This window comes from Armigeres subalbatus, chromosome 3, assembly GCF_024139115.2.
Source record: "Armigeres subalbatus isolate Guangzhou_Male chromosome 3, GZ_Asu_2, whole genome shotgun sequence".
In the NCBI taxonomy this organism is placed as follows: domain Eukaryota; kingdom Metazoa; phylum Arthropoda; class Insecta; order Diptera; family Culicidae; genus Armigeres; species Armigeres subalbatus.
This window is the reverse complement of record NC_085141.1, coordinates 69751378-69760438: the sequence shown is the minus strand read 5'-3', so window position 1 is coordinate 69760438 and position 9061 is coordinate 69751378. Positions and strand designations below refer to the sequence as shown.

The window sequence follows — 9061 nt, the reverse complement described above, 5'->3', positions numbered from 1 at the left end:
TCATGTGTTTTCCATCAAATTTTCACGGTAGGTAATCATCCAATCTATATACATAAAAATGAATTTCTGTCTGTCTGAACCTTATAGATTTCGAAACTACTGAACGGATCGGCGTTAAAATTTGTATGCAGAGGTTTTTGGGCCGGGGAAGGTTCCTAAGATGGTTCGAGATCCCTCTCTCTTTTGAAAAGGGGAACTTCCATACAAATGAAACATCAATTTCTTCATAACTCAAGAAGTATTCAGAAAATAAATCAATTTTAAGCGAAACGATGTTCGTCGGGTCTGCTAGTGTTGAATAAGCATAATGATTATAAAAAATCGATGAAAGACCCGGTGAATTATCGTATTTTTGTCGTTTAAAATTGCTTCGCATTTTCAACCCATCGGGACAAATAGAAATGCGTTGTGCGGGGCAAGTTGAAACAACGGCTCAAAACGTCACCCTCGCAATTTAAAATGATTTTTTTTCCAGAATTCACATTGGTCCGTAAATACATTCGGATAATATAAATTTATAAAAAGGTCCAAGCTTCTGAAAATAAATTCAATAAATTTTCGCCCATCCCGTCATGAATGCAACCCACCTGCAATTTCCACTCAAGAATAGAATTAAAAGGGGTCATGTTCAAACTGCATGGTCTTGTTTTGAGATTCTTATTCTACTTTCCCTCGTAGTGAGCACTGACTTTCAAAAAAATAAAACAGAGCATGTAACCATTTTGTTAACTCCACCTTTCACTTCCCTAGTCCCCTATTTCTTCAATCGAGCAGTTTGTGAGAGATATGCTGGTTAATTAATGTGAATTTACTAAGAAGCCACAAACGAATTGATCAAGCGCACAATTCAAGCGAACCAAATAATTAAATTAATCCTGAAAAGTAATCCGAGTAAATATCAAGATGGACAATACAAGAAGGATTTGATTTTCAAAATTCTAGAACAAAGCCTACTATTTTATCACTTTTCCTTAACAGGGGAAAATTTTGAGCTAACGTCTGAAAGATATTCAAAATCATCAGAAGATTACATCAACATTTACATGGGACTCTTATGAGTATCCTAGCAGTACAGTCACCATACCAACTCTGTGCATCTTAGGTTTCACTATAGGAGTACTATATTTTGTTTTTGATACGGCAAAATTGACTAATGTCTGTATATAGCGCAGTGTTTCAACTTGCCCCGATACGTGGGGAAGTTGAAACGATGCATATAAAAATATAATTTTAGTATACTAACTATTTATAGGAAAGTTTGGTAAGGTTGCTAATTTTTTATGTATAATCTTTGCCCCGAACTAGCAAATGCCGCAAACGAACTCAAAATTTATCAAAGAATGATTTTTTTTATAGCACTACAAAGTTCAACTTAAAAAAACCGTTTCAACTTGCCCGATGTACCTTATAAAATTTTAAATAGAGTTTGAATGGCTTTATTCAGCGGCGCAGCCAAATTTTTTTACGATATGAAAATTTGAAATATTAAAAATTCATTTCGAAATTCCGCGAAATTCCGTTTAATTTCGTTAAAAGCATGATTTTTCCGTCGAAATTTTTGAAATTAATCGATACGAAACGAAATCAGAAAATCAGATTTCGCCATACTAAAATTCCGCGAAATTCCGCGGAATTTCGTTTCGAATGCCCTAAAACGAAATTTTTCGAAATACCGCATATGCTTATTGTATTGTATAACCAATTGGAATATTATAATTTATATGGGAGACATTTCCATCTATTGTACATTTATTATAGATTTTTTGACAATAGAAAAATATATCTATTGTACTTACGTCATAACAACAATGCATTTAATTGTTACTAATTCATTCTATTATGTTTATATTGTTTTTTATTGTCTGTCAAATATGTACGAAATGGTCGTACAATCCTATTTCGTTATTAAGAAAATGTTGAAAAAATAAAAAAAAGTAAAGGGAATATGAGTTTTGGAACATTTTTTTTGATGATGAAACTACATTTAAAAGCAATAAACTTTCCATTGTTTTGTTTTCCTATTGTTTTTTTTTTCACTTTTTCATACACTAGAAACATCAATTATGTGTTTTGTGTGTTTTCCGTTGAGTGTGTATCGCTCAACTTTGACAGTCAACTTCTGGTGCTGCATCGTAAACAAAGAATGGAATTATATTTACACGAAGTGTCTTTCATTGCGGAAGAATCTGATTGTATCCAAGCGGTGGAGCAGTGAATAAGTGTTTCCATAATCATGGTAAGTTGTGATAATTCAATCTCATAACATCCCGAATGATTTTGGCGCGGGATTTAAGAAAAAAAGAATTGATGCGGAAAATCGGCACCCGTCCTTTTAACATATACATGGTAACGTAATTCGTAGGCAGGGTTTCCGATAGGTAATGCAACTTTTACGTAAGGGTAAACAAATTGTTGATTCTGCGGAGTTACGCCACCAGAACATCGAACCTTTGAAATCTTGTCCACGAAATTTGTTCCCCTGAGCCTTTATAATTAAGTGGAGTTGCCGGTATTTCTCTTCCGGAAATAAAATTCTGCCCCATTGGAAATTTTATGGGGACCTAAATCTAACGGATAGTATTCCTGGGGTGTGAGGCTACATATGTGAGCAGTAAGTGCAACTTTAGATATTTGTTTTGTTTCTCTTCAGTTTTTACCGATTACAACTTTGGTTGGAGGTCACGGACTACAGACGGACGAGCACTTAGCAGGTTCCACTACGTTCTACAAGGAAAACAGAACTCTACAAAGGGCATGTTTATATCTGGACGAATCATTCTCGCCACGGTAAGAATAACAATATTTGAAACCCCTAACGTCTTTGTTTGACACTCACTCGTATTTCAGCAACTACCCACTTGTAACGAATCCATCTAAAGTTCTTCCGGAATTGCATTGACGGTGGATTCCAAATTATTTAGTATGAAGCTGGCAATGATGTAAGTTTCTCTTCACGCTTGTAAGTGTTATTAAAATAATTTAAATTCCACCCCCAATCAGTAGGTGACGAAATTTTCATCCACCGATAGCAAGTCCAGCCCCGATTACATAAAGATGACGCAACAACACACATTACAAATAGGAGAAGATCTGCAACCAATCAGTTATTTTTCATTAAAGTTTAATTTAATATGATTTGAATTTAATTTTAAATTAATGTATTCTTTTTGAACTTTAATTATGTTTAATTTCTATTCAATTTTAACTAAATTTTAATTTTACAAATTCTATTTTGTTTTTTTAATTTAAATTTTAAGTGTAACGATAGAAAATTGTTAAATTGTTTGCTTGTTTGTTGTTATAATTTGTTTGTTTGTTATTATTTGTTTGTTTGTTGTTATAAGTAGTAATGAGCTCAGTTCGAGTACGATATTTCTCCAAGTCGAGCTGAGTTGTGACTGCCAATTGTTGATTCCGAAATACGTTTTACAATGATTATAATAATAATAACAAATTGAAACTCAAATTAAAATTGAATATAGAATATAAAATCAAAATTTAAACAAACTAAAATAATATTGCATCATCTGTATTTCACAATCTTCATTGTATTAATGTATATGTTTTTCTTTACCAATATTAGAATTAATGTAACAATTTAAGATAGTAAAATTATGTCATATTGAAATATATTTGATTTCAACAGCAATATTGTTAGAGCTTCTATAGTGGAAAGCCTCCACTTGCCATGTATGTACTATTCAATTCAATTCCATTGTATTTTTACAGATACTTATTTCGACCTTACTGGTAATAATACGTAACTGTAAAATTACAAAGTGATGGAATTGAGTGGGATAGTACTGACTCGTGTTATGGCAAGTATTTTTAAATCTTTATGTATTTATACTGTAAAACAATAAAAAAAAGTTACAAAAAACATTAGAAAAACACCAAATTTTATTGTTTTGTCCTTAAAAATCATGTCATAGAACAACATTAAAATCAATTGTTTTGCTCTGAATTTTGTATGGAAAATTTTCGAAAATTTTATTGTAAAGATACATAACAACCCCTATTTTCTTTTGTAAAAGTCCCATTTACCATCCATTTTATGGTGGAAAACCATTATTTCTAATGTGATTTTATTGGCAAAATTACATTTCATTTTATGGTATTCTCTAATGTAATCAATGGTGTTGTAACAATAAAATTAATGATATTGTTAAGATATTTTTTATCCAGGCTACTATGCAGGACAACGTCTGCCGGGTCAACTAGTTTGGAATAAATTTTCAGCATCGCCACTGCATCGCACGGGATCGAAACAGACGTCATTTTTGTAATCAACTCTTTCTTCACATAAAATGCTGGGGTGGCATTGTGCATCTCGAATCGAATCACTCGATTCGTACGTTTTTGCATTCGTTTCGAAAAAATTGCGGCATTATGTATTTCGTTCGACTTCATTCAGTTGCAGTACAAGATTTCGAATGGTGCTGTACTAGCTCAATCGAGTATGTTCTGTCAAACGAAATGTAAACAGAGAGAATAAGAGATAGCTGTCTCCGTGTTTAGTATGCCGCCCGCTGGAGAGACAACCTTCAGCGCATGGCAAATGTGAGTAAACAGAGAGAATAAGAGTAATTTCATCTGCGTGTAGCATGTTGCCTGTTGGAAAGGCATCCTTCAGGGCATGAATTGGCAGTTATTTTATAAACAAGCAAATTGTGCTCAATGACTATAAAAAGGAATATTATTTATTGAGCAGTTGCAACTGATTAAAACATTATGCCGATACGATATGTTTTGTAAATTGAGATATTGTTACGACACAAACTATAAGTTTTATGTTTATTCGAGTTTATGCTACAGATCCAATTTTGAGCTAAATAATTTAAAGCTAAAGAAGGATTCGACAATAAATTACTTTGTGTTTTAGTTAAATGCACTTGGGTTATCTCTTCCCCGTTTTTTATTTAACGCAACTATTTTTACGTACACACGAATATACACGTTTTTACGCAGATTTTCCCCATCGATTGTTTACGCGGTTTATCGAAATCGGCATGAAATACATGAAAACAGCAAAAAAAAAGATTTTAGTTGAAGTTGTTTTCACGCGGATTTCGGGATAATTAGATATTGCATATTGTCTGGAAACTATAAAAGTAGGTATACTAATGACATTCTTTCCTTCAAGATACAATAATAAAACATTTATTATCTTCTCGTAGAGAAATAATAACAAATATAATTAAAAACTTTCAGCAAGAAATGACTCTCGAACAACATTCGAAAGCTATAAAGGTGACGAGTGTTTTTCATTCGACTTGAGTCGTTTTCCAGTGTGCTATCGAGTCTCCATAATGCCAAAACATCTCGTTATTCTTGTACCTCCTCGAGCATACTCGAACGATGAGTCGTTTTCGAGATCGAATCGAAAGCCGTAATGTCAAACATGTTCGACTCGATAGAATTACGTTCGAATCGAGATGCGCAATGCCACCCCTGGTTTGTTGAGGTTGAATGACGACCACCAACGCAGACTTCCACCACCAATTCGATGATTTTTCTTTGAAAATACTATCAGAGCGCCTTCGTGCTGCTGTGTTCGCTCCGCTGCGTCGGCTCTGCGTAAAATCTTATTTAACCGCTCTCTGCGAAATCCCTAGCAAAATGGCTCGCGCGCGCTCAAAGCAGCTTTGTATTCAATAAATTAAGCCCGTTAGCTCCGCCCCTTTGTGGTCTGGTATAGGTGTAAATATAATGTGCACTCATAACGATTAATGAAGGGGCGGGGCTAATGAAATTACTTCATTAGATATAAGAAAGCTGGTTATCGACGCGCGTGAGCCATTTTGATCGGGACTCCGCAGACAACGGACCGTTCGGAGGATGACAAATTTTAAGAATCTTATGAAATTTTCTCGCAAGATTCTGAGTTTTGTTATGAGATGTTGTTTATCTTAGATGCGTATTGTTGCGAGGAATGACAACAGAAATTTGACTCAAGACGAAGTTTCTCCATACTACAAAACATTATCTTTCGGCATCTGTCTGTCCGAGCGACGTTCACCGATGGGTGGTTGCTGTAGAAAGTTTCCACTGAGGTGGCGTCTTCATTGATTTTATACAAAAGGCACCATTTTATACAAAAGAAGGTTGATCCGAAATAAACTTTCTTCAAAGTGCAAAACTCAATCGTAAATAGCAAATTTGATGGCGCGTCGGAGGGAGATGATGTAGTGAATTTTAATGGATGGAATCACTAACAGCAACCAAGCTACCACGCCAAACCCGATGCCACGGAAACAGTCATTTTTCGCAATTAACTCTTTCTTTTCGTAAAATGTTGGTCCTGAGAAGAATCAATTTTCTTTTCCCAATTCCCATTCAAATAACTAACTGCATCCAATCGCTTGTCGACACCTTGCGCTGCAACTGTCCGACAGCCACTTGATGATTTTTCGCTAAGCCTCCAAAGGTTGAAATAAATTTACAACACTGCAACACTGCCACCCACTTCGTGCTGCTGTGACCGCCCGCTGCATCGAATGTCGAACTGTTTCGAATCCCGATTGAGAGCTGCGCGTCGAACAGCAGCTTTCTTGTATTTAATAAATTAAGCCCGTTAGCCCCGCCCCTTTGTGAGCTGATATGGTTGTAAATATAATGTGCACTCATAACGATTAATGAAGGGGCGGGACTAATGAAATTACTTCATTAGATATAAGAAAGCTGCTTTTCGGCGCGCGCAAGCCATTTCGATCGGGTTTCCTCATACAACGGACCTTTCGGAGAATAATAAATTCTAAGAATCCTATGAAACTTTTTCACAAGATTGTTGCGAGGAATGACAACAGAAGTTTGACTCAAGACGAAGTTTCTTCATATTACAAATATTTTCTTTCGGCATCTGTCTGTCCGAGCGACGTTCACCGATGGGTGGTTGCTGTAGATAGTTTCCACTGAGATGGCGTCTTCATTGATTTTATACAAAAGAAGGTTGATCCGACTATCCGAAATAAACTTTCTTCAAAGTGTAAAACTCAATCGTAAATAGCGAATTTTATAGCGCGTCGGAGGGAGATGATGTAGTGAATTTTAATGGATGGAATCACTAACAGCAACCAAACTACCACGCCAAACCCGATGCCACCGAAACAGTCTTTTTTCGCAATTAACTCTTTCTTTTCATAAAATGTTGGTCCTGAGAAGAATCATTTTTTTTTTCCCAATGTTCCTTTCCAACTAACTGACACCACAATTTGTAATAAATTTTCAGCATCGGCACTGGCGGTGCGGGATCGCCACAGTGCTATTTTTATGGTCAACCTTTTCTTCATATGAAATTCTGGTTCGTTGAGGTTGAATGATCTGCAGCAACACATCGAGGACCACCACCAATGCGATTGATTTCCTTTGAAAATGTTATTAGCGCCTCCGTGATGCTGTGTTCGCTCCGCTGCGATCGCTTTGATGCGTCTGCTCTGCGTGAAACCTTGTGCAAACTGAGGATTAGATTCAAATCCGCAAGTAATTGATTTTTGATGTCTGTGCTAGTGATGCATGAACGTGATTGGTTAGTTTACCTATTTCTAAACTTTTCATCAATTATCGATAATAAATAGTTGAAAATCAGTATTTACAAATAAATACAAAGAAGCGTTGACTCATCCTTGATCGAATGGTCCAAAAAAATGAAAATCCATCGAGAAACGGCTTAGATATTAAAGTTTAAAGTCTATCATATTTTCGTGACGGTCCCCGATTTTCGCAATCGTAAAGTGTACCCCAATATAGAAAATACAGACGTAGTCCTACGTCAAAAAATTATTAAAAAATATTAGAGCTCCCACATATCAAATAGGTGAAAAGGTTTAAAAAATAATACCGTACTATCTGATACATCCAAAGACTACTATGCAAAACTAGGACCAAAATATGTAGAAGCATACGTAAAACGCGTTCTTGGCGACAGCTACGAGCTGGTCGACGATAAAGACAATATATTTTAGGTATATTTCATGCAAATTTCCTTAAAAAGTTATAGAGAAAACATTCCGACAGTTTTCTAAATTCTGCATGAGAAATCGTGAAAACATTTCGACAGTTTTACAAATTCCGCATGAGAAAGGCGCGAACTCTATGTCGCCATTTGAAATTTAAATTGGCGCAATTGCTAAATAATGGGTTAATTATTGTAGAGGGTTTCTTGTTCAAGAACAAACTCAAACTCGGTCATTTCGCTTCCATAACGGCTGGCAGTTAGAAGTTTTGCGAGTTTAAGATTTTTATTTAGAGAATTTGAGTAAAGTTTAGTTCGTCGAGGTAATTAAAGGGATTGGAGTGATTTTGTACGTGATTGTAATTAGTATTTTTTTCGTTCGTTCTGTAGATTTTATTCTGTTGTCGGTGTAGCCGACTCTCGCAAAATTCAATTTTAAATAGTGTAGTGTACCAAAAAAGGTAAATTTTTATCGAACTACTCGTGGTCTGTTTTAATGTTAAGTTAATTAATGTTTCGCGTTGGACTTCCAGCGCGTGGCGCTTTTTTTGGTACGGGCTGGAATTTCGGAGTCGACCCGGAGTCGACGAAAAAGGTTTACGGCATTTCCGCCGTTTTATTGTTTGGAGGAGTTTTTTGTGAAGTCCGTGCGCTGGTCAAGGCCCGCCCTTCGGGGTAGTAAAACGGAGTGTGGTGAAGTTTCGTCAAAAAGGGAAGCGAAAAGTGAACCGTCGATCGCCAATCAATCGACGATGGTCCAAAACGTTCCGAACCCTACGGACCGTTCGGAGAGCTCGGCGCGTGGAATACGTCGCCAATTGCGTACCACAGTGCCGGATTGGAACCGAAGGCGAAGGTTCATTTCATCACGGGCGGTCATCGCCGTAAAAAGCGAAGCCGTGCGGAGGTCATTGACCCTTGTCCGGGGGGGAAATCAACCCGGGAAGCGCGACATCCGTTGACGCAGCTCTCACGAGAAAATCGGAGGCCTTCCGTTCAGCCGCCACCCACTTCGCAACTTTATTTCGGCCATATTTGCACGGGCTCATCAACTGCGCTCCACCCTGCAGCTAGGCGATTCTTCTGTCGCCGCCATCGTCGAGGACAGCT

At 36.6% G+C, this 9061-nt stretch overlaps 1 long non-coding RNA gene across 1 annotated transcript; it reads left to right on the top strand.

The window, feature by feature from the left end:
• Window positions 1-2098: 2098 nt before the first annotated feature.
• LOC134219884 (uncharacterized) lies at window positions 2099-3032 on the top strand. The gene is made up of 4 exons (XR_009981696.1): window positions 2099-2236; window positions 2651-2787; window positions 2848-2939; window positions 3001-3032. It is a non-coding gene; the product is annotated as an uncharacterized LOC134219884 (long non-coding RNA).
• The last annotated feature ends 6029 nt before the right edge of the window (window positions 3033-9061 follow it).